This window comes from Neopelma chrysocephalum, unplaced genomic scaffold (assembly GCF_003984885.1).
Source record: "Neopelma chrysocephalum unplaced genomic scaffold, ASM398488v2 Primary Assembly neopelma1_71, whole genome shotgun sequence".
NCBI classification, from domain to species: Eukaryota; Metazoa; Chordata; class Aves; order Passeriformes; family Pipridae; genus Neopelma; species Neopelma chrysocephalum.
In genome coordinates, this window is record NW_020897731.1 from 10,457,616 (window position 1) to 10,484,006 (window position 26,391).

General features: G+C 38.3%; 1 long non-coding RNA gene across 1 annotated transcript in view; it reads left to right on the plus strand.

Moving 5' to 3' along the window:
• LOC113969218 overlaps nucleotides 1-13,948 on the plus strand; it is a 17,498-nt gene extending 3,550 nt beyond the window's left edge. The window contains exons 3-4 of the long non-coding RNA XR_003534788.1: nucleotides 11,137-11,248; nucleotides 12,900-13,948. This is a non-coding gene — a long non-coding RNA (uncharacterized LOC113969218). The remainder of the gene's footprint in view (nucleotides 1-11,136; nucleotides 11,249-12,899) is intronic.
• The last annotated feature ends 12,443 nt before the right edge of the window (nucleotides 13,949-26,391 follow it).

Sequence of the window (26,391 nt, forward strand, 5' to 3'; positions counted from 1 at the left end):
TATATATATATATATATATATATATATATATATATATATATATAATTTTGGTTTTTGTTCTTCCCTTTCCCTTTCCCTTTTCCCTGTGAAATTATATTTATATATTTCAACTGTACATAACTGTAATATAAGTGTAAATATATTTATATATATTGCTTTGTCTCTCTCTCGTTTTCGGTTCTTTTGGTTTTTTTCCCCTCTTTTCCCTTGATTTGGGGTGGGGGGGGACTTCTTGTGGTAAGGTTTGGAGATTTGGCAGGGAGCCAGCTCCAAACCATATCACACGGTAAGAGTATTTGCCCAAAAGTCCACGTTTGCTGGCTTTGACTGTTAGACTCTCTTTGCTAGATTTTGGTTGGGGAGGAATATTAATATATTGTCCTATAAGTGCTATATTGTCCTCTAAGTGCTAGGCATGGTGCTATTTCCTTCTATCTCAATAATAAAGAATATATAAATTTCCTTTTAGGACTACAGAGCATGTTCCATATCAGATAATAATTTCACTGTAGGTGAAATGTGAATGTTAAACTCCTGGAACAAGTTTCTGAAGCAAACTTCTCTATTTTTCTAAATATTTTTCTGAAAGTGAGACCATGCCGGTCTTGGACATAGTAATGCCTGTAGTGATTTCATTGTTTTGTAGTGGAGGGCATGAAGTGAGAGACAACTACAGGCTTATTAGAGAGTAGGCAGTAGAAGCAGAATAACAAAGAAGAGAGAGAGATTTCTGAAGGAAATCAGCGTCTAAAAACGTAAACCATCATTCAGGTGATAGGTACCATTTTCCTTTCTGCCCTTTTCTCTCTCTCACTTTCTCCATGTTTCAATTTATCCTTTACATTCCCTTCCTGCTCTGTGCCTTCACTTGCTGCACTGTAGAAAGAGCAGTCTATATTCTAGTTTATGATATGTGCTGAAGGACTTAGCACTCATTTTCCACCTAAATTCTGACAAGGCTCATCAATTAAATCAATGTCCTACAAGACTCAAGAAAAGATATATCTAGTTCAAAAACACAGTTGGAGGAATTTACATCCATGTTACAACCTAATAGTAGTATTTCATCTCTAGGGTTGGGATACAAATCTCTGTTGCCTCTCTTTTAAGACAGTTCCATGACCATTAGGGAATCCCTACACTGCTCTCTCATGGTTGTGTTAATACTTCTGTTTTTGCAGCTGCTTAGTGAACTCAAATAGGGAACAGATCCACCTAGCAAGCAGCCCAAAATTTGTGTATTTAAAGCTTCCCTTTCTGCTTCAAATATAACTATACAGATACATAGTCCAGTGAAGAAGAAAAGACAATATGGGAATGAGAACCTGGTGGTAGGGAAAAGGGGATTCAAGTTTAATTTTAGTGTCCAGCTATGACCTCAGCCCTTCTGGATCTAGTCTTTAATTTTTTGCTCCATTTTAGCTACATTATAAATGTGTCTACCAGTAGCACTCTGAAGACAATACAGTATCAATTAAATATTTCTAATTAAGCAGTATCTAAAAAATAATTGTAACATTCCTAAAAATAACATGTGACTGATCCTAAACAGATTAATTGAATATCTTGAAGAACTGTTGGCACCAGTGCAGATATTTTGTCCAGCTCACAGCACCTTTTATCTGTTTCATGAAATATGTGTAGGTCATCCAGTGTACTGCTTTTGAGGATAGTATTTCATTTGTGAGCTGCTTGGCATCTTGATGGTACTTGCTGGTGAATTGTTCAGCATCGATAGCTGTTAGTTATAGTTTCTTTTATTAAATTTGTCACAAATACAATTAATGGCTCACTAACTCTTGGCATAGAATATACATTATGCTTTTACAATTTCTTCTTTTTTTGCCTTCCTAAGGGACCAATGTCATAGCTTCTTAGTGATACAAAACCCTTCCTGATCTTAACCCATCATAAACAGCATTAGTTACGTAATCTCTAACTAGGGTCAGGGTAACAGATTGATTAACGTACCTGACTGAGAAAAATGACTGTAGTAATATGATCACTTAGCTTATTATTTTGGGGCACTAACAGTATGTTTTAAATTCAAGTATCAGGAACAGCATCAGCATGTTCAGTAGATTTTTTTTCTGTGTGTGTGTTGTTTTCTCTTTGCTTTGCCATTGCTTTTTTTATAGTAAGACAATCTTCCTTTTTTTAGACAAAGCATGAAATGAAGTCACAGCATCTTCTTTGACTGAGATGGAAATTAAATAGAAGGATCTGCCCGATCACACACATATCCACACAATTATGGTTTTATACAGATGTCCCTCGCTTTAGTGTCTAAGATTTTAGAACAAATGATGTAAGATAGATATTGTTATTCTTTGAAGGTGAAAAGAGGATACAATATTGAGGAGAGATATTGAAGAACCAAACAAATCGCACAAATTAGGAGGGAGTGAATGAATGAGTGGGAAAAAAACACTTGGCAAAAAATGAGAAAGAAGAAAAAAGACAGCAACCGACAGTGAAAGAAAAATCACTTCAAGAATGCAGTTACTACTTCTGAGTTCAAAATTCAACAGCAAAAAAAAGTATTGCAATTGTAGGAGAAAGATGGAAGGGAAAAGAGCTTAAAAAGAGAACAAGGGAGAATCTTTTTTTGTTTCCTCCCTTCAGCTGGTTGGTCTTCCCTGGAATGTGTTATTATCCTCTGTATTGGCCTGACTGATTTGGCCAATTTTGTTTATTGCTTCCTCTTCCCTGTGTAATGACTCCTAGGTGAGCAGAACCTGTCAAAATGCAGGTAATGAGCAACTGTGAGAGATGACAACTGCCATGGATCCAACACAGAGAGTGCTGAAAGAGAGGCTAAACACCTCTGAAGGAACCAGTCACTTGGCACTGGTATTCAGTTGCATATCAAAGATCTAGCAAGGTTCATTATATCTGACCAGCAGCTGGTCCCAACCACAAGGTCATTCTTTCTGCATCTCATTCAGTTCAGCAGTGACCATGATGTGTGGGGTCCCATGTTTGAGGGCTGTTGTCCTCAATATCATACCAGTTGGATGATGCCAGTTCTGGGTATTATGATGATGCAGCATGAAACAGAGAATCTGTGGGTGTTTTGAAGAACAGACACAGATGGGATGCTGCAGAGAACTGGCACACAGGCTGGTGTAAAGAGTTAAACATGTATAGGACTGCCAGGCAATGAGAGACAAATTGAAATACTATGCTTCCTGTGAAGGAAAAGTCACATAAGCAATGTTTAATTTAAGTGCTGCTGAACTCAGCAAATAGGTGTTCTACATATCACTTTCCATGCTTCCAAATCTTTAATTCACTGATGGTTTCTGTACTCTCTTGACCTGCTGTAATAATCACTGCTTCACCTATCCAGGTGGTTAACTTGCACCATGGGGAGAAAAGCCAAGGCACAGAAGTCCCAAGCTAGCTGCTTAATACAGGACTCTGAGCATTCAGAATGTTTTGGCTGCTGCAGCAAATTTGCACTTGTGTTTCTAATTATTTTATTCCAGTGGGGATATGCAATGTGTCAAAGGATGAAAATATTAATAGAGACTATCATGTATCATTCTCTATAAGTAGTTCCTTTTTGCAAAGGTCAAAGTTATGAACTGATAAACTGAAGGTTAGGATTAAATCAGCCATTTCTATGGAGATAACTTCAGAGAAATACAACTTCTTCCTATTGCTGATCCTACTCTAACTTGTAATGAAAGGATTAGGTGACAAGTGTCACCAGCATTATTTCTGATGCTAAGAAATTGCTAATAACGTGATAGAAGTCTGCTGTGAATATTGCATGAGGAAGGTTATCTATAGCATAGGTTGAACAGGGAACTTGTTTTTAGTACCCTAACAGCATAATTAAAAATGCTTCTTGCTCCTTACAGTGTCAGCGCTTTGCTTCTGCTGTTAGTCTATGAGGTAGTGCAGTGTGCTACACAAGTCTGTCATGGTCCTTCTTGACCTAGAAAAGTCTGAGACCAGATGATCCAAAGTCATGTAAAATCAATGTGTTTTCTCCCCGAAGAATATTGCCAGACTTTGGGTACTGCTCAAAAAAAAAAAAAAGGAGTGATTAACTTTTCTTAAATGAGCTAGCAAAGGAATTATTTGAAATAAAAGCACAGCAGTAGGCAGCAGGAAACTTATTTTCTATTTCAATCCTTACCATGAAAATTCTTGTTGCCTCAGTTTTGCCAGTTCTTTTTGACAAGTACCTCATAGAAGAGCTGCTTACCTAGTGCAATTGAATGGTTGGGAATATGGGGGCTATATTTTGGATTTCTACTGGAAACAGTGTTCATAACACAGGGGCGTTTAAGCCATTGCTAACCAGTGCTGACGCAGAGTCAAGGCCTTTTCTGTTACTAACTCCACTCAACCAGCAAGGAGGGTGGGGATGCCCAAGGAGTTGGGAGGGGACACAGCTGGAACAGCAGCCTCCAACTGATCCAAGGGAAATTCCACACCCTGTGGGGTAATGCTCAGCATATAAAGCTGGGGGAAGAAGAAGAAGGCAGCACTTTCAGTGTGCTGGCTTTGACTTCCCAAGGCACCATTAAATGTGATGGAGCCCTGCTTTCCTGCAGATGGCTGAATACCTGCCTGCCCCTGAGAAGTGGGGAATGAATTCCTTGTTTTGCTTGGTTTGGGTGAGGAGCTTTTGCTTTACTGTCTTTATCTCAACCCATGAGTTTTCTCACTTTTACTCTTCTGATTCCCTCTCCTATCCCAATGAAGGAGAGTGAGTGCCTGGCTGCATGGTACTTAGTTGCAGGCTGGGATTAATCCATGAGAACAAGAAGTCTTGCTAGCTTGCCATTTTGTTTAAAAACAAGTTTGGAAGTTTTTTCCCTACTTTTATCATTCATTTAATTTGATCCATTCTAGTCTCTGCACTTGAGTTTCCTGCATGATTAATTCTATAATATTAAAAATGTGATGAACTGCAAACTTTATAAAATTGACAGATAATTATGTTTCTTATGTTAGTCAGCGAAACGAATGATGAAAAAAACACTGTGGCCTGATCAAAACCATTAAATAATTTAAAATGAGGACTTCAGAATCAGGTTAGAAGAATTATATTGAAAATAATGGTTATCTTGCTTTATAAGCTTTCTGATGTGTCCTATCTTTTGCAGGGCTTTTCTCTTGAAGAATGTTAAGCACATATTTGTAGTTAATTTGCTGATACTATGTGCATGAGTTATTACTTTTTCTTAACTTCGAATTGTGCAGTTCATTCTTTTCATTCCTAAAGGGATAAAGGCTGGGATTTTCCAAAGGAGCTTAGAGAATTTAGGGCTAAATTTTAAAAGGTGCCTGAAGATTCAGATAGATGCCAAAGGGGATTTTTCAAAAGGATTCAGCTTTGTGTTAGAAGAAATAGAGGTGGATATTGAAATTCTTGAAAATCGTACTGGGTATGTATCAGTAGCCTTTAAGTTCCTACAGGTATTAAAACTGTCTTCTTTGGCTATGTCTATTTTAGTAAGTAGTGCAACACAGTAGGAGCAGATTTGTAGACCAAGATGATGCTGAGAAGCTGACGTTCACATTATTTAGTTTTGAGGTGTTTATCTTCAGAAGAGCACTAGTCCTATCCCATAGACTGCATTCAAATTAACAGATGGAGCACATTAAATATGTCACAGAATCCTAGAAGAATTGTTTGGAAAGAATGCCTGGAAGTCCTCTAGTTAATATGCAGCTCGGTGAGTCTGCTGACTACTGAGTGCTGCACTACTCTCCCAGTGAGGAGTGCTTTAGAAGTCCAGCCTGAACCTTCCAAGCTGCAACTTCTGTTATTGTTGGCTGCATCTTCTGTTATTGTTTACCTCTACCAAGATAACTTTAGGTTTCTGTTTTGTTTCTTGTCCAAGTATGGAAGCACATGAAGCAGGATTGTGCCTTTGCAGCCCTTTCCTATGCAGACTTTTATATACACTGTTTTCTAACTTACCTCTGGATCTAGACCCCCTAGTTCAAAGCTCTCCTTGTTAAGTCACCATGTCTGTCTCCTAGTGTACTATGAAGAAAGAAAACAAAGCATTACTGGTGATTCAGGTATGCATCCAGCTGTTCTTGTGCCACGGATGTCTGTTTCTCTCTGGGTCTATCCTCTTGACCAGAAAGATAGAAGAGAACACTACTTTGACTTCTGTCTGCATTTTCTTTGTACCATTATTCCTAGAGGCAGGTGCAGTAGTCTAACCTTGCTGAGCCTCCAGGAGATTTCCCCTTCGTCAGGGATGCTCTGTGTTTGTGAGTTTCTGGCATTTTGATTGCCCCTGAAGCAATACAACTTAAGCCTGTTAGAAATCATATTGACAGAAAGTTCTGGTTGAAAAATGTTAATTGAAAAAAACAAATGAACAAACTCAAAATTGATGTTCTACATGAATGTTATTGAACTGTAATGTATTCTTGGGCATAGCTTTTGCCTTGATCCTCCCATAGTCAGTAGAGAATTCGGTGGATGTGTCTAAATTGCCTGCACAATTCTGGTCCCTTGATTGTCCATCAAAATCATTCTCTGCTTTTATTCCCTGGCATCTTTCAAAAGCATTCCCTGTTCAGTCAATCTAGATTGACCCCAAGAGGTCTCTTACAGTCTTCTATAGCAACATACTGGAAGCTCCAGTGAGTTTCCAGCCCCACTCCTCATATTTTATTATTGGTATAGAGCTGGAAAGAAAAGTAAAAATACAGTTGTTATTGGTAATCTGGAGACTCAGGTGCTATTTCCAAACCGATGTTTATTTATTGTGACAGTAGAGCAGATACATAACTCCCCTCTACCCCTATATTTTCCATATTGTGATGATAAAACCATAATGTATAGTTCATGGCTGTCCATATAGGGATGTTATAGCAGTACTATACTGTTATAGATACCTTAACTCTCAGTTTTGTCATGCAAAGTATAGCAAGTCAATTAGAATCACCTTGAGCGCCCACTTCATTGTGGTTATCAGATACTGGGTGCACAATCTGAGTATGGTGAAGTAAGATCTAATTTTCCAGGCTATCAGTTTACTGCTTGGGTACATTAACTTATACTACTGTGAAGTAAAATTTGCCCTTTCCATGGATTAGTTGCTTTTTTCGAGTTCCTGAGTTTGGCCCACAAAATCTTGTTCGAGTGTTCGTTACCTCTAAGAAATACATCAGGGTATGCTTTCCTCTTGTGGAAACTTTGCTGTTTTTTTCCTCATCAAGCTTTACTTTTGTTTTTATATGGTTTTGTCCTTAATTAGGCTCTTAATTACTTTCTCTGAAACCACAATGAGTCTCATTGCTTTGTAATTCCCCTGATCTCCGGTGACTTCTTATTTTAAATATAGATGGTGTTTTATGTGAACAGATTGTTATCCTCAAAAATAATTGCTGTTGTAAAGCTCATATTTTTTATCCTTTTCTATATCAACACTGCTTCAAACTTTATTTCACTCAAAGTTTTCAAGCTAGTTCAGGTCCTGCTCCCTGGAAAATCTCAAACATATTGACTGTTTTTCTAGTTTTGGGCTAATATTCTGCGTAGTTCTATGTTCATTGAAAAATAAAAAAAAGATTATCTTTCTTCCATTAGCACTATTCTATCTATGATCACTGCTGGTGTAAAGGAAACAATAAGCTATGAAAACAGTTCCACAAAAAAAGTGAGGAGAAATAGGCAGGTAGGTCAGCAACATCAGCCAGCATGGGGAAGGCAGAGCCTCTGGTGTGCCTTTTCACAGGGTGGAAAAGTGTGTGCAAGGCTGTGTGACAGGAGAGTGCCTGCTGCTTTTAGGGTAACTGGTCAAGGACCTTTTCAACGTCAGGGGGCAAGGGATAATTGGAAAAGGAGGAAGCCATAAACAAGAACATAGAAGGATACAAACCTGGTGGACAAATGATAAGGGAGGCAGTGATGGGAACTAAAGCGGATCAATCACTCTGAAGGGGACCTATGTGAGAGTCAGAATGTTTATTCCAGTGAGGTAATCTGGAGACCTTGGGGCAACTTGTCAACTGGGAATCCAAGGGAAAAAGGGGAAAGTCAGAAACTAAGAGGTACCAAGAGACAGACCTGATAAAGCAAACATGGAGACAGTGAGAAGACACAGACCTTATGACTCACAATAATTATGAGCTATCAAAGAACCACAGATGCCAGTTCCAGGAAGATTAACCTGGACTTTGCAACTGATAAAATTGTAAACCAGGGGGACCCTGGATCAGGAGGTGACCAAGGGTAGACAGATCAGTACAAATCCAGGGAGAACCTGGAGGGGAAGGAGAATGGTCACCTGTAAAATGGGGATGGTCGATACATTGCCTGACCAAGCCCTGCACCTGATCTCTGCAGTATGTCCTATCTTCTTATGTCTTATTAAATCTTTCTTAACTGTCCCCTGTGACTGTGTGTTGCAAGGACTAAGTGCAAGTCACTTGTGAGATCTGTATGTGTGTCAATAGGTTTTGTGTTAGCTACTGGAATCAGGCCAGGGGTGAGGGTGTCTGTGGTGTCATCTACTGGAGCCAGTGGGGCTTCTGTGCCACCTGCTGTAGTGAGTGGGGATCTTCAACTTTGAGCCACTAGGACAAGAACTCTATGTGCTCCCAGCTGGGGGCGGGGGGGGGGGGGGGGGGGGGGGCTATTAGGTGGTCTATGCTGGTACATCCATAGAGACTTGCAAATGTGAAGTGTGTGAGGGATGAGTGTATGAGTGTGAGTGTTTCCTAGTGAGCATCAAGCTAGAGGAGCTGGCGAGTAAGGGACCTGGGTGCTGGATGGACAGAGGGACTCTGCTGGTACTCAAGGGAACTGTGAATATGTGTGTGCTCATGAATCTAGAGATTGTCCTGTGTGTGCCTGCACTGTTGACCTCCTGTCTCTGCCAGCTGGAGAGGAGGAGGGGACTTGGCTGTCTGGCTTGTGTTTTGTGAATTCTGTATGTAGGTGCTGCTGAAGGCAGCACCTTGTCTATGGTAGCCTGTGTGACCGGCTGTGTCAGTGTGCTCTGTGTCCATGTGTCTGTGTGTGTGTGTGTGCACGTGCATGTGTGTCTCTGGGACACATGTGGTGCAGCTTTGGTACTGGTTGAACCTGCAATTGGGAAAGCAGCAACCATGTTCCTCGGGCTGGGCAGAGACCACAGGTGCCCAGGCACTGAGCTGGACTCCAGAAGGCGGGCAAGAGGGTCCTTGGCTGGAGCTGCTGCAGGAGGTGGGAGTGAATCTACTATCACTTGACAGAATCATACTTTCAGATACTGCATCATCCCTTATAAATCCCTTTTAAGGCATTGTGGGCTAATTACAGACAGTGGAATGATTTCCCATAGTGTAATGGTTTGAGACCACCAAAATCCAATTCTCGAGTCCAAACCCCCCTCCCACACCTCAACCCAGTGTGAGATGGATTTTCCAGACACCACACAAGACTCAAAATGGGGGGCAGGGATTATATTACAATGCACTATACAAATAAATATTATAATACATTACACACATAATCTTAACTATCTTTTCTATGATAAAGCAGTGTTTATAATGGATCAAATATCTTCTCCCTCCAAATAAAAGTCCAGGAGGGAAGAAGCAAGAGATCCTTTCTACTCTCAGAGCAGCAGTCTCTCTAGGGCAGCAGTCTCTCTCCTTCCATGCAGCTGCTGTAGCTGGATCTCTGTCAGTACACATGAAGGGGGTCTCCAAGCCCATCTCGGCCCTTCGACTCCAAGCGAGGGTCTTTCTCTTTCGTGGACTGTGTTCACCAGGACAAAGGTCACTTTACCATGTCATATCAACGAAGTGCAGAAGCCTTCATGACGGTCCCTATCCTCAGGGGATTCAAGCTCCCTTGCAGAGCTCCCGTGCTCTGTCTCAGCTCTGCTAGCTTAGCAGCAATTGGGGGGGGTGCAAAGCCCTCCTCCACATTCCATTCTGTCCATCCCGGTCCAGCTCCAGGATGCCTGAGCTTCTCAACTCCTCTCTCTGCAGTACATGCTGCATTTTAGGACTTCCAAGCAGTAGGAGTCCACCCCCTCCACTTAGGAGGGATCTCAAAAGGAGTTTGGGAGTTTTGGTTTTCAGTTCTTACCCCACAACTCTGTTCATAGAGATTAGTTCTGCTCTGTGCCGGCTCTCTTTCTCTTTCTCTCTCTCCTTGCAGGAGTTCTCTCTTGCTGCATGCCTGTCTTTGCTGCTTGTTCTTATCTACTTGGCCTTCTGCCATAGTTTCTCCGTTCACTGCTGCTCTGCCGCTGCTGCTCCTACTGCCCACTCCCAGTGGAGAAAAACTCCCAGCTTCTCTGTCACAGACCTCAGTCCAGTTTAACACTGTTTCCGAGTTTCTATGACCCCCGCTGGGGGGCTGGGGGGCTGTGGCCTCCCAGAGGGGCTCCTGCCCCTTCTCCTCGTGGCTTTACAACATGGCCACTTTCCTCCAACCACGACTACAACTACCTTCTTTTCCGATCTGCGTGATATGTTTATATTTTGCAGGAGCGCTCATTGGCTCGACCCCAAAGGTCACTACCCCCTGGGAGGTTACCATCTTATAACTTCAGGGGGAAAACTTTTTTTTTCCCCACCACACATAAGAATACATATCCAAAGCCTCTGCCTTTCCTTTCATTAAGTTATGACATACCTGTTGATCTGCATTGGGCAAGAGCCCATTAAACTACAATTACCATTGATCAGAAGATGTGTAGTATCAGTTTGTTCCCTTATGCACTCTCAAGTGCCCAAAGCAATGTTGTGTTTTGTCCTTCTAAGTGGGAGCATAAGGTAGAGGCCTAGGCAGGCACAGAGTGTAGCACTGGGTTGGTGCAATGTGGTAAAAAATGTAGGGAAGAAGACACAGGAACATGGACTGGGGAAGTGAGAAAGAGTGTAGGGTGGGTGACTGGAGGATGTAAAGGATAATGTGTCTGGGTGACACTGCAGTGAGAGGATGGAGGAGCTGGGAGCAATCAGCTGAAAATGGAAGCTTCTTTCAGGATCAAAGGCTGAATACTGCCTAAAATAGCTCAAAATGAAAGGCACATCAAAAGACGTTATGTGTGTTTTTAGAATGCTTAGTAGGTGCTTTTCAAATCTTACCCTTATGAACAAGTAGTCTTCAGCAAATAATTGTAAATGTTTAATGTACATATTTTCCAGATAGAATGTCAAAATGCGAGGTCTGGAAATTCAAAAGTAAGGTAATGGTCCTGTCTTGCATCCCGATGGTTGGAAACAGATCTATGGGGACTATGAAAAAATGCAAGATCATGTGAGTGAGTATGTAGGTTCTCTACTTGTGTCAATTATTCACCGTTTTCAATGAGATTTCGGCAGCTGATGACTGGTGATGATCCAGAAAGATCTCTTTTTATGTGTTGGCAATGAACTAATGGACCAATTCTGTGGTCTGAGTTAAGGTAGGCTTGTAGTTCTCTGGTTTACATAGTCTGATTTTTTTCTCCGCATTTCCCTTCTGAATGATTGCTTATTTAGTGTGTGAACTTGTTATGGTTGGTTTCTGTAAGGAAAAAGAATGTAAATGTGTTCAAAGAGCTTATAGATCATCCTAGCTATCAATATGATACAAAATTAGTAATTCCTAACAATTTATTCAGTGATGCATTGGAAATTACTATGTAATGGCATCTGGTTCAGGAAATTTTAGATGAAAAATAATCTGAATGAAGTTGAGTATTGAAGAAAGTACCAGTAGCTCTCTTGTTTTATTTCAGTTTCCTATAATTTTATACAATAACATGGCTGATTTTTTTTATAAATATATGTTGTGCAAAAAAACCCTCATGTATTTCCTGGTAACTGAACTAAGGCTAGAAATTTTTTTCTAAATCCTATTTCAAACATGACATTGATTTTATTTGGGATATTTTTTTAAGATTGCTTTTGTGAATTATTTGGCTATAAAGGAGAAGTATAGAATAATACGTCTCCTATTTATGGATTCTACAGATGTGACATTATACATGGACCTTGTTCAAATATTCCTATTGTGACAGGAAAAAGTAATCCAAACCACTAGATATACATAAGAAATTGCTCTGGCAGTCATAGCTGATTTCTTAGTGTTTATGGTTTGTTGTTTTTTTTTTAAATCAGATGAGCATTATATTCCAGGTTTTAAATCCCCTAGATGGCACTACAGAATGCAGTATTTAAATGTTTCATACAATGTTGTTAAATAGATGATGTTAAATAATTTTTCTCTCAAAAAATAAACATTAATGAGTTGTTTAACAAAATGAAATAAAAGACAAAGCCTTTGTTTAATACATTCTTGGTGTTTTGGCATGTCCTTATGTCCAAAAAGTGGAATGGTATGCTATACATGCGCCAGATCACATATGACCCTTTCTGCTGGTGTGGTCCAGATGGTGGCTGTCAGTTTCAAATCCAGACTTGGGCCTCTAGGTCTGAATTGGAAAATGAGTGTGTTTGATCTAAAGAGATTAAAAATCAGGAAAGAGAACAAGAGTTGTTGTTTTGTATTAGAAAAATACTTGGCAATTGAAAGTACTAAAAATGTCTATTGCAAAGAGTTGTTATTTGAGACTATGTAAGAGACTTGAACATTTTAATTGGCATTTACATTTCATGCTTTAGTTGCAGGTCCTTCCGTTGTGGACCTCATGGGAATTCGGACAGTTTGTGTTACCCCATAGCATTTCTTTCGCAGTTGGTATGTCATTGTCTGCAGATCACTGCAGTAAATACTTTACTATACTGCTGAAAAGAGAGAAAAACATTGCCATCTGCAACTACAGCTTGCAAATTACAGATTGCAATCGTCTGCTATTAAATAAAGACACTTTAACAATATTTTGGGTTTTAAATTAGCAATTTACATCACAAGATGCTGAAAATACTAGTCTTTTAATACTGCAATTTTCTTTCCTTTTAACCAGGCATCAACATGTATTGAAAAAGAAAAAAAGAAAGTAATACAAACCAATGTTTACTTAAACAATAGCCATTGACAGCAAGAGACACACAGATGGAAATCCAATAGCTTCTATCTCAGTGGGAGGTTTCATTTGAAGACCTTGATGGGGGTGTGATTGAACTGGAGCACTCTAATTTACATCATGGAGAATCTATCATGATGTCTTTTTTATGGCACTGCTGTTCCAAACTAGGTCTCCTATGAGAAGCTGGTCACAAGCAGGGAGAAGGAAAGACTTCAGTTTGAACAAGAGGAAAAAGCAGACTTTCAAGTACTACCAAATACAAGCTGTATTACAGTAGTCTGCTCTCCTACAGACACAAGTAATGGCAGAACCATGACTTTGGATTTTTTTTAAAGAGTCTGGTAAAGAGAACAGCAGAGGAGCTATAGGGCATATTTGATGTGCAGTGTTTATTGCCTTATAGGTTAAGGAAGGAACAGAATTGCATAATGTTCTGCAAGTAAATGGCCCAAAATGTCCTTTTTAAGTGTTACTATTTCATTTACAATGATAGAATGAAAGAGTAGAGAGAAGCTGTCCATTATAATGAGTGCAGAACTAATTCTTTCACTCAGGGAATCTTAGTGTCAGCAAAATGTATGGAGAGGTCCTTGACAGAAAGAGCCCTAGAAGTAAAGGAAAGTGCCAGCAAAGAATTCTATGATGCAAGCATAATTTTCTGTTAAATTCTACCAGATGGTCCACAAGGCCTATAAAAGTTCTTTCCAGTTGTAAATCTTACAGAATTTTTACTCCCAGGGCTAATCTTGTAATCGCTTATCAGCGAAAGCTAAAGTTCTTTCTTTATCTGTGATTACACACACAGGTGTTTTACTTCTAGTCTGCCTGGCCTTTTGGGGAAAGCAAATTCTTTATTATTGATCAGGAGGTAAATCTACTGGAGGGGGGGGAGTAGCATAATCCTTGCGAAGTACAACCAGAGTCTGCTTGGGTGTTTGGTAACACAGTGATTGTGGTAGGAAGTCCTTTTCTTCCACATACTTCCGTGATGCTCCTAAACTGCATAATCATTTTCTTTCCAATCAACTTTCACAATATAGATCTGTACAGTCTTTTGACCAGGAGCTAGGAATCCTTGTTTCTCCTCCAGAATGGTCCCTGACTTTCTTTTCTGATGTTGAACAAGTCACTGAGGTTACGTTTGAGCTGATCTGTGGGTGTGTGCTGTGGCACTTGGCAGGGTCCTGATCTCTTGGTTGCCCTGATTTGCAGGCAATGGGCAGTGGTGGGAGTGCCCAGGGTACCCAAATATGTGTGAGAGTGCAAATAGGGGGCTCGTGGTGCATGTGTACATCTCCCAGTTTGGTAGATGTTCCTCCTCTATTTCCTCTTTTTTTGTTTTGTTTTCTCTATGTATCTTAATATATCATTCTAGGTATCCTAGGATCCTAGAATCCATTTTATGACTGCTCTAGCCAGCACCATATTATTTGAACCCTCCGTAATACTCTCTACATGAGGTTAGCAGCAAAATCTCTAGTAGAAACTTGGTAACTACCACTTACAGACTTACTTTAGCTCCTGATACCTCTCACTTATTCTGTAAACTCTTTGGACCAGGTTTGTATCTCACCATTTGCCGATATAAACCTTAGCATAATCTCAACTAGGGTGTGTAGAGACAGTTGTGATACAAATAATTTTCAAATTCCATCTTTTATTATTGGAAATGTAAATTATTATTATTATTTAGGTCATTGTTTTCTTAATCCTTGTTATTTTTTCCTCTGATAAAAAGAACTGTCTCACAACATCAGGATATACAAATTTTCGCAGTAAGGGAAAAAAAGGAGAAAAAAGTCTTTTAATAAAAATTTAATCTCACTGAAGTGTAGGCAGTTACACTCAAAGCACATATCAGCCTCAGAATATTGTTATTTGTCAAAAGTTTTGTAAAGTTCAATTCCTTCATTGTTTATCATTCTCTTGGTGCCTGCTGAGTAGCTAAGAAATTTCAATCATGATTCTAGCAAAATAACTACTATGGTAAGACTGGCTTAGATTCTTACAGTGATTTACCAGCAAAAAGCACTAATGCAATTACTAACTTATTTTTTAAACTGTTTAGTCTGATTAGTCATGTCTCCGATATCTATTATCACTTCCCTTTATTATTTCACCTAAGAACCGATGCCGTACATTCTGTTTAAATATCAAATTGGTTTGCATTTAATCTTGTGAGTCCTGTTCAGATGATTTCTGACTCATCTGATTTTGCTGCTTCAGAAACAGAGTTCTTGACCTTTTATTAGGTGCTATTTATATTGCCTTTTGGTGATAAGGATCAGTGGATAATGAGTGGATTTTCATTTCTGTGCTGATCATGGACAATTTTATTTCATCGTGAAAGGTTTAAAAGGTTGGTTTTAGGTGTTTGTTTTTTTTTTTTTTTTTTTTTTTTTTTTTGTTTTTTTTTTTTTTTGTTGCTCATACATCCTGTCAGTAAAGTGTATCACTCTAATTTCTTATGACAAAATGCACACAATTCCTGTATGGGTGGCTTTAAAAGACTGAAAAATGCCATTAATCTACTACTAATGTTTGGAACAAAAATATAGCTGCTTAGACTCGTGTTAAGGAATGCTCAGTCTTTTCTGAACCACTGTTTCTGTATGAAAACTATGCATATATTGCTTAAAATGGGGAGTAGCTTTAATTTTTATATATGCTTGTTATATGCTAAAGATTTCATTTAGTTTACAACTTGAATTAAATATGTAATTTCTCTTTCAGGAAGAAAAGGCCAATTTTTCCTGTTTTATTAGTAATATGAAAATTATCTGTGGACTGCTGAGAAAAAGGGAATAAAATGTGAATGTTTACATTTGCACAGATATAATGCTTATTACACAGCTTTTGATATGAATCCCTTGAGCTGGATGAAGGCCAGTTTATTTCCTAACCTATCACAGAACAGCTGGAGGCCATGTGTAACTGCAGACTTGCCAAATCCAACATTTTTAGCTCATGGGAATTTGGATCAGAGAGAATGTGGCAGTCCAAGACTACTTCATAGAGAAACATAATTTAGACATGGTTCCTGTAATCCTGTCAAAGACAGTCTGCAGAGAGTTTGGAAAAAAAAAAAAAAGAGGACACTTTTCAAGAGATTAAGAAGTTCAATAAAAAGACAGGCGTACTGCATTCTGGAAGAGGACAGATTTTCATTTGGAGATCTATGATGGAGCACAGATTTTGCTGATGCTAAACTTAAAACTAGTGGGCATAACACTGGATGCTCTCATCCCTGGTGACTCAGAAGCAGAGCAAAACACGATTCTTCTTTAAAAATTCTCATATTTTTAATTAGTTTGAATGCCTCTGGACAGGCAGTATTAAGATGAAGTAATGCCTTTCTTCTCTTGATGTCTGCTGTGTTGAGTCTGTTTCATGCAAATTTGGAGAATGTGACCTTTTATAAGCATGCTACAGTTTAGAATGTAGTAGAAAAGTTAATTTTTTAAATTGTTTTTGAAAGGCATTGCTTTGGGAGTTCAGAGCCTTGGCAAACTTCAGTGTGTAGATACCACCATTATAGACACTTCAGAAATAATAATAATACATCTAGATAACACAGATATTGGCCCAAAGGGCTGAGTGTTATTGCCAAATTCCAAAGTGAGAATAGAGCTGTACAGATTCCCCATGCAGCTTGTGTTTAATTTTACAGGAGACATTGTTTTAATTTTCCTAATGATTCCCAATATAGAAATTATATTCTAATCAGTGGAGAAGTCCAAGAAATTTTGTGTACATGCCAGCAAAAGGATCTTCTAAATATGACATAATTTTACTTGGTAGCATAAATATCTACTGGAGCTTGATTAGAACACGCTGTTGAGAGGTGTATGTGAAATTTTTACTATAGTAGTGATAATCTCTAAGAAACAGGCAGTAGTCCCAACAACTTGTTTTTGCTTGCAGATAGTCTTCTTATGGAAACTTCTGTTTTCACCTGTACTCTTCTTCAGAGACAGGCAGTTGGCTGCCTAGATAGTATTCACAGGCCTGCAGCACACACCCAGGTTCCTATTTTTTCTGTGATGCTACATACTGCAGGCTAAAATCCATCTAAAGGCAGGAACATTAGTGAGTTTGGAGAACTCTTCAGGCGCATTCTATCCACAGCTGCAAGGTTGGCAACACCTCTGCAGCTCCAGAGGCTCCAACCTCTTCTTGAGTACAGGCAAGTCGCCCAGAGTGCCAAGAGCTTGGATTATTCCTCCCTTGAAACAGTGCTGCTCTTTTCTTGATACACTAGTTTATGTGATGCAGTACATGGTCAGCTGGAGAGTGGGTCCAGGTCCATGGGTCACTTCACTGTTGGAAGACAAACCCTGTACTTTCTATTTTTCTCTGCAGACTACCTGGTGCTAAGGAACTTATTCTGCTGAATCCAGGCTACTGTGTGAAAAAAAAAGGTATCTCTATGATAGGAAACAGTGGCAGAAAAGAGCTTAAGTCTGTTGCCTAGAACTGAGAAAATCTATCTGGGATGAGGTAGACTTGAGATACTGTCCCTGACTCCAGTTATGTTTATGCCTTTTAAACTAAATCGTTGTTGAATGAAAACCAGAAGCAGTTATTACTGTCATCTTCATTGCAGTTTGAATATGTTCCTTCCCTTCCCTTTGACATATTTGCAAAATGACCTCAGAAGGGGAAATGCAGTCCTGAGCTCTCAGCCTTCCCCTGTGGAGGAAATAAAGTATTTTGCCCTGTAAATGTGAGACTGTCTGAAGCTTCCTATCCATCTTAGCCTCTGTGGACCCAGAGTCATCAGTCACCCCTCGTGCTTGCCACTGAGCTCCTCCTCTACTCTACAGCATCCTGGAGATACCTCTGTGAGTCCAGGAAGGAGGAAAAATGCACATATCTCTTAAGTATAGCTATCACACTGGTATACAGCTCTCATCTAAGTGCCATGGGGTATTAATCAAAGATTTCCAGCTACTTTAGATACCAAAAGGAACAAAACCGTGATAACATAATATTCAACACAAGATACTTAGACTGATTGCAAATCTCTTTTAGAGCAGACTTAAAGTGCTTCTTCGAAGTATCCATAGTGTCTCATAGGTCCACTTTTAATGGGAAGTTATTAAAAAAAAAATCCACTCCTGGACATTTTGTGTTTAGCAATTAGGTTTTCTTTGCTATTACCTGAACTGCTGCTAAGGCAGATGGCACTGTCTAGTTCCTGTCATCAGTTGATGAACTTCAACTCTCTATAAAAGGTGCTATTTAAAGAGAACTTCTGCAAAAGAAGAAAATGTTGTACCAGTGATAAAAATCAGTGTGTTGGCTAATTGTCAGACAGACGAGTGATCATACGATGATGATGGGCACCTATGCATTACTGGAAGATAGTTACTGAGTATAACTCTCTCTCTCCTCTTCCTAGAGAGAAAAATATAAATACGCTGGTATGTGGTTTTTTTCAGAGCTCAAATGGCCTCGTCTGCTATCAGGCCTTAATTTAATGGGATTTTGTTCCTTGTTCAGAGTTAGTCTCATGCTGAATTTGTGAATAGTTTTTTGTTTTCTTTCAGAAAATGCTTTTTTTTAATCTCACTTTCAAATAATAAGACAGTATAAAAAAATTATCCAGCTACATCTTTGATACTGACAAGGTCGCAAGGCAGGAGAAGCAGAAAGTAAGGTCATGAACTACCTTCTTCTCTGGTTTTGGTGTTAGAATTTGTAACTCTAATGCAGTGGAAAGAGACTTCTTGAAGGTGAACAGTTTGGATTTTCTGCCAGAAATAGAGTGAGAAGTGATTTACAAACTACAGAACATGCATGGGGCCCTAGAGACTACCAATCTCCAGATGAGTACTTGATTTGTTTGTTTCAGTGAACAATCCTAATCCTGTATGTTGAGTATTATTTTATAAAGGCTCTTATTACCCAAAGAGAATCTTACATTTTTCAGACAGCTGCCTACACATCAGTATACCGAACGAGAGAGAAATACTCCAAGGTTGTCACTGTCAATGCTCAATAAAAGATAAGATCCCTTGGAATGCTTTGCATCATCCAAAGAAATAATTTTTAAGCCATGTAATGAAAGTCTCTGCATTCTTCAGTCAGAAATAATTTGCAGACTTGAAAGATGTTTCTCATCTGCATTATGATTTTTTGCGGTAGTTATAGCTAGAGGTCTCAGTCCTAATGTACTAGGCATTGCAGGAGAAGTAATGAATAAAGACATTTTTTTCTGAAGGACTTTTACTCGTGATCTAAAAAAAACGCTTTCTAAGAGGTACGAAAATGTTGAATTTGTTCACTGTAAGTATTTTCATGTAATAGAAGTTTTTTCCTCCTGCAGCTTAAAGACTGCAAGGGTGGGGTCAAAGTCCTTCTCTATATACTTACAAGACCTCAAAAAATTATTTTCATCTTAAAAAATGCAAGAGATCTATGTCTTTGGCTAACATGTTCAGCTGCTAAACATTTAGTTAGCACCATTTAACAAAGCTTTATGATTTATTATTATGTTTAGTGTTCTTTGCCTTGAACAGCACAGCTCAGCCATCATTATGAAGTTTGTGTGAAACACAAGTATATGATGTGAGACTGAATAGACTTTTTCCCTTTGCCTAAAAAAAAATGTTTTATTATCTCTCTATCATTTTATATTTTCATGGTGGCTTAGGCTTTATATGGGATGAGACCCACTGTGTATGTATGTACTGCTCATAAAGAGTTGCCCTTGAAGAGGTTTTGAATGCAATGTGCTCTGCATCCTCCTTGACTGCCACCCACATATCTGAAACACAGACTTGAGTGCAAGCAGTGTGCCTAGCAGCACGCAAACTTGTCTGGCACACTTCCATGATTTGGAAGGGACAAGCAGGCTGTCCTTACAGGTTTGCTTTCCTTTTGGGCTGAGTGTCTGGTTTTGAGGGTAATACTTAGGCAATTCCTGCCCCAAAGAACGAGTTAGGTCAGAGGCAACAGATGATTTCAGTTATTCAGCAGTATAAAAGTTTAAATTTTTTAAAACCTGAATTATAAAACTGAACATGAAGGGAAAAATTCATTCTTATTTTGTCTAAAGCCTTTGAAGAAAGACAGTTTTAATATTCAGAAGTAAATTTCCTTTTCTAAAAAAATAGATATGAATTCAAATGTGGAAGTAAAGCTCAAGGGGTGGCAGGTAAATTATCCTGAGGCTGCTACAGGGTGTAGCTGCTTGGCAGACAGGGAGACTCATTCTGATTGGGAGATAAAGATATTTGGGAAGGCATTTCTAGAGCTGTGTCCACTAGATTCCAAAATTCTCAAGTAAAGTTAATCCAAATCAATACTATCTATTTAGATTCTAATTTGCCTTTGAAATTCTCTAGGATTGGGGTTGCAAGAAGAAAAATTGATCACTTCACAGGTTCTTGCCTGGGCTTCAGACCATGACCCCAAACTTCCAAACTAGCTAGTTTTCCATCAGCAGAGACAGAAGAAAATGGTTTCTTGAACTGCAGGTGCTTTATGTCAGAAAAAGGAAATTTAGTAAATATGATTCTAGAGGTAACCACAACAATACCTTAAACCAGAATGTGGAAAATAGTGAGCTGCCTGTCAGCTTTCTTCTTGTACTATGTAAAATATTTTGGATTATTGATTTTTATTTTGACTAGGACCCAGATGATTTGCATGGATATCTTGTCTTTGATTTTCAGTGGGATCCTCGATAAAGCATTTATTTTCCATTTCCTCACTTCTTCAATGGGAGAAGATATAGCTACTTCCAAGAATATTGTAAAGGTAAATGACATTAATCTTGTGAGGCGGTGCTGAGAGGGACTGTACAGTTGGTTGGACAATAAATTATGACTGGTTAGAAGTGCTATTTATGACAGTCCATTCAGTAGAGTAGAAAAAACATGTTAAAATTTTTTGCAGAAAGGTGCTAAGCTTAGAGGAATGTTTTCTATAAGTAGCTTTTCAAAGTTAATGAGAAATACCTATGTAAGGGGGATTTTAATAAGCATTCTCTTGCTGAGTTGTACATTTTTTATTAATTTAAAATAAGTCATCCAGGTTTAATGTATCAAAAGACAGCTACATCCCAGCTGTGCTGTTGGATTTTTGCATGGAATCATTATTTTTATTTAGGTAGGTGCATTTAAATCTCAAGGTCATAGTACTTCTATTTAAGAGTCCATTTACATTTTCTGTACTACTCTTTTCTACTTTACAAAGGTTTGTGGCTTGATTGTATCACGTGGAAACAGACTAGAAAAACAGTTCTAATTCTTTAACTAAAAACCCCAATTAAAATTTATATTAACTAGCATAAAATAGGACCACTATTTCTGTCAGTAGCGATATATAAAAATGTTTTGTCTTTCTTATGTTAAGCTTCAATAGACTGCAAAATCAAGATTTTTTTCCAAACAGCTAATAAGGTATTATCTACTCTTTATAAGAAGCAAACCTGTGTAGCCATAAATACCCAAGAGCCAGAGAAGCATGGATAAGTTAGCAGACTTTGAAGGCCTTATAGAAGCATATCCTGTGTTATTTGATTATAATTGGAGCGACTACTTTAACTTTACTTTTATCAGTACATTGTGTTGTTGGCAGAATGTAAAGCTTGTAAAGGACTTCTAACCTTTCAAAATTGGCTTCTTCACAAACAGAATAATCTTGTGGATAAAAACCACCATTTAAGCTCCTGTTATGTTGCTATTTCACTCCCTCGGAGAAGATAGCATGGTGCGTTGAATTATCTGGTAGAAAGCCGTCTGAATGACAGCTACTGTGTTGGCACTCAGTGATGAATTCTGGAAGGCTGATGGACATTTCAGAGTGAGAAAAAACATTTCTCAAAGTATAAACTAAAAAAAAGTTATGAAATTTTAAATAACCCAACCATCAGTATGAAGAAACCATTGCTTAATTCTATATTCCTTGAGCTAAGTGCCTGCTCTGGAATCATCCTGTTTCCTTGATAATAGCTAATCATATTGGAGCAACTAAATTGCATGTGTCCCTTTACTTAACTTTGTAGAACACATAGGCAATTATGGGAACTAAGTAAGGTTATATTGGCCATCAGTCATTCTAGTTTTATACTTTATTCACCCTGTGGTGCCTCATAATTGTTTCTTAAATGACCTTATTATGTTTGTGCAACACAGAAAATAGCTTACTTTACCTGCTTAAAAATTATTCAGATTCCATGTGTTTCTATTAATTCATTTTTACATGCAGATGGCTTAAATTACTTATTATAAACTGTATTTCTGTAGGGTGCCTACACTAATTGGTAAGCCAAATTACCTAACCAATTGTTTTTTGTGGCAGTGATGCTGTAGGACCTGTGCAGAGACTTTGCCACTGGTGGGCCTGCATGCACCATAGTTCTTCAGGCATTTTGATGTGTCTTGGAGCCTTAGGAAAAAGAAAGCAGTGCATCTGACTTAAGTTTCTGCTTGCATATTTTTTATCACAAACCTTCCATTTTGCTCCTGCTTGCTCAGGATAAAAGCTTATTTCATGTCCGTTTCTGACAGGGCAAGCTGAATTCTGCTTAGTGAAAAAATCCTGAAATATGATGACCGTGAGACTTTTTGACTATAAAGTATATAACCTATATTTCAACATTCTTTAACTGAGTAGATGGTATCCGAGTAACATCACTATAGTGTGCTTTAAACATTTTTCTGGTGTTACTTCAGTAGTGGTGAGAAAGATTGATTCTGTGAAACGGCAGAGGATTCCATGTCAAAAACTGAGGGTTTGAAGTCACCTAAGCAGGGTACTTATCTCCTCAGTGTTCTCCCCAAGCTTTCTGACATCACCAGGTAGTAGACAAAGTCCTTGCTTTGTGGGAAAGATAAGCTAAAAACTACTGATCACATTATGCTGTGTAACTGAAGGTAATTAATGAATGTACAACTAAGTACAATATCTTCAAGTCATATCTACCAGGAGCAGGGAAGCTGATCAGTTTTCTGAGTCAATTGATAGATGCAAGATGGGCTTTTTTTTGAGAGGAAGGATTTATTTCCTGAAGGATGATTCCATATCTCTTTTGTGACTGAGAGCTTGGGGCTTCCTGCTGTCAATTTTCAAGTTAATCTTAACCTCTAGTAACAGAGTATATTGCTTCTGGGATGCCTGATCAGGAAAGAAACCTTTGCCTTCCCTCTCTCCCCAGGAATGTAAGGTTGTAACTTTCTTATTATAACTCAGAACATTAACATACATTGGTGCATATCATAGCTGTTAGTAGGTAGCCTGTCACTGAATGTATGAATCTTGAAATTGAAACATGTTTATAGGTTCCAGCATGGATTCTTTATTGAAGCTGTCCTGCTATGCAGAACTGGATGCATTGTTTAAGGTGCTGAAATTTGTGGCCTAACACTGTCAGTTCTCAGCTGGGAGGCAGAAAACATTCATTTGGTTTATATATATTTTCCTTGGTGTCTTTACAATGCAGAATACATAGGCAGATGAAAAGGAGGAACTAGAACCCAGAAACAGTTTGCAACAAACACCATTCAGGGTTTGCATTCTTAAAGAAGAGGGAGACAAGGGGGAGGGGGAGAAGAAAAAAATGAAGAGGAAAGGAAAGGAAAGGAAAGGAAAGGAAAGGAAAGGAAAGGAAAGCAGTAAAGAAGAGAAAAGAAAAGAAAAGAAAAGAAAAGAAAAGAAAAGAAAAGAAAAGAAAAGAGAAAAGAAAAGAGTAATTTCCCTCTTTAAAATGTTGCTTCTCTGCTTATTGAAAAACATTCATAACATTACAAATTTTTCTTAGCCAGGTTTAAGACTTTTCACAGAAAAGACACTGAATTCTAGCGTAAACTCTACACCCAGTAAACTCTAATTTTAGATAGATTTACTAGATGCATGTAACCACTGACGTAGAAGTTTATGACCAATATGTGTTTATGACCACAGGCAAAGTAGGATTTAACATGCAACTTTTTTCTGCATTCCAGTGTTTATGTTTTTTTTTTTTAACATAATGCGTTTGTGAATGAATGCCATTCCCATGCACTTTACTTTCTAAAGCACTATGATAGTTGGGCTGGGACTCCAAATTTCACCTGCAGGACTGAGCATCCGAAAATCAAACACAGGGATGCTTGGCTCTTCCTGGACAATGTTCTTTTCTAAATGTGGACTTGTTTTCTTTTGAAGTTGAATTGCTATGTAATTATCATATAATTAGAGATATAAAGACATGATAATATAGAATTATATGTAACAAGATGTGTTTGTTGTATAATAAGATATCAAATAATATATCACAGATTTAATACTGTTACTAGAAGTAAGACATATGTCTTACTGTTGAAGATAGGGGTCAGTAAATTGGTGTATAATATTTTAAATGTTGCAATGCTTTTAATGCAGACTTTTTATTTCAGATCACAAAATGTACTTTGAATTAAACAAGAGCACAGAAAGCAGAGGCTTTTTCCATAAGAAAGAAAATTTCAAAAAAGAGATGAGAAAACAGAAATTTACTTTCAAAAAGGTATAATATATTTTCTGAACAATATACAGTACCTTATCTTAATTGAATAGTTTTATCCTGCAACCATTCATGGAATAGCAGACTACAGAATGAGGTAAAAACCTCACACATATTCAGTTTTCTTGGTCTAATTTGCAATGCTTAGCAAATTAGATTCTGCAGGAAACAGTCAACCTTTGCCCTTTGCAGACTATTAGTTATTTTCATTTTGAGATGAAACTACAGTAATTTCTTACTCTTTTCTTCATAGTCAAACTGTTGAACAGTGATCTGTTTAGCACAGAGCAAGAATAATACTGAAAAAATAAGAAGAAAAGAAAAAGAAAAACAAGTACATATTTTGTTTTCTCAGAAACCAGAAAATAGAGTGAAGCTGTTCTAGAAAAACACCAACTCAGAAGAAAATACAGGACTGTTTAATCTGTTGAGAATTTGGCAAACAGTGAGTGAATATTGAGACACAACAAAGAACATAGTTTCACAATCTTTTCTGTCCAAAAAAAAAAACCCCAAAACCAAAAAAGCCCCACCAGGCTTTGCCTGGTGTCGCCTAAGAAGACATGGGGGCTTTGCTTACAACCCTGCCCATGAGGTATTGGACCAACAATGCTTATAATAATTATAAGAATGCTTTTGTTCATCAGTCTGAAAGACAGTGGCTTTGTCCACAGTAAGGACAGGTTTTTCTCCAGAGCTTTGCTCTGGGGATCCTTCACAGTGCAGTGTTACTCCCCCTACTCATACTCTTGCCCAGCCTTCACTACCACTTGATCATGAATAATATTTATTATTCAGAATGGTATTAATATCCCACTCTGACATTCCTTCCTAACACTTTCTTTTTGCCTTTCCCTCATTTTAATACTATGGCAAAACTAAAATTCTCCCTTGCAATCTAAAACAGACAATAAAATATCCAATTTACTTACAATCAATGTTTTTGACTATTTATTCTGCTAGGATTCTGTTAAAAAAACCCAAATTCAATAGCTTCTGAGAAGCTGCTCACACATTCACAAAATATGCTGCAGAAGCTAAAACAATTTTTAAAAGCCTGAAAAAGCATCCAGCTCTCCCCCAAACTCGTTGTCTTTTTTTATCCTGTGGATAATTCTTAATTTTCCCCTTTGTCTGGTTGCCAGTACACTTTCCAAGTGATAGAGTTTCTAATATTTCTCTTAGAGGAGTAACAAGGTGAATAATTCCCCAGTCAGAATGATTTCCCCCCCTGATATTTAGAAAAATAATCAAACCAAACACCCTCCTTAATTTTATCTCATTATTCTTCCTGGAGCTATAACCCTTTTTTTTGTCACTTGGAATAGTACCTCTCCTTCTGTAATGTTTTCCCATGAAAAATTTGTAGGTTATTATTGCTCTCCTTAGTTGTTGCTTAGCTAAGTGATATATGTTTGACAGACTGTAATTGCATGAGCCCCTGGGAAGTGAAACTGCCAAATTGCACACAGCTCTATTCGGGATACATATTACAAGGTGTGTCAACTGCAGCCAGATGTAGTGCATAAACAAGAGAAAAAAACCTCAAACTGCGACTAAAAAACAAGGGAAGGAGATTTTTTTTTTTCTTTTAGTTATAAAAATCTCAGTTATTTTCTGAAGTTTTCTAAAGGTCATTAGTGAAAAACACAAATGCACTAGTCTGGATTCATGAGCACTTGTACATACACTGGTCCCCCAAGTACTGGCATGGTACTTGTACTTGTCCAACCAATACCCCTGCCAGGGTCCTGTGCCCTCCTACTCACTCCACAGGCCCCCTACTCACAGGCTGGTCCTGTGTGAGGTTTGCGAGTGAATGTACACACCCCATGCACATGATTTAGGGGAGATACAGACACTTATCCCTGCCCAGCAGCTGCCGCTAGGCAGTCAGGCTATGATCCATGGTCTTGTTCCAGCTGCCAGTGTTGA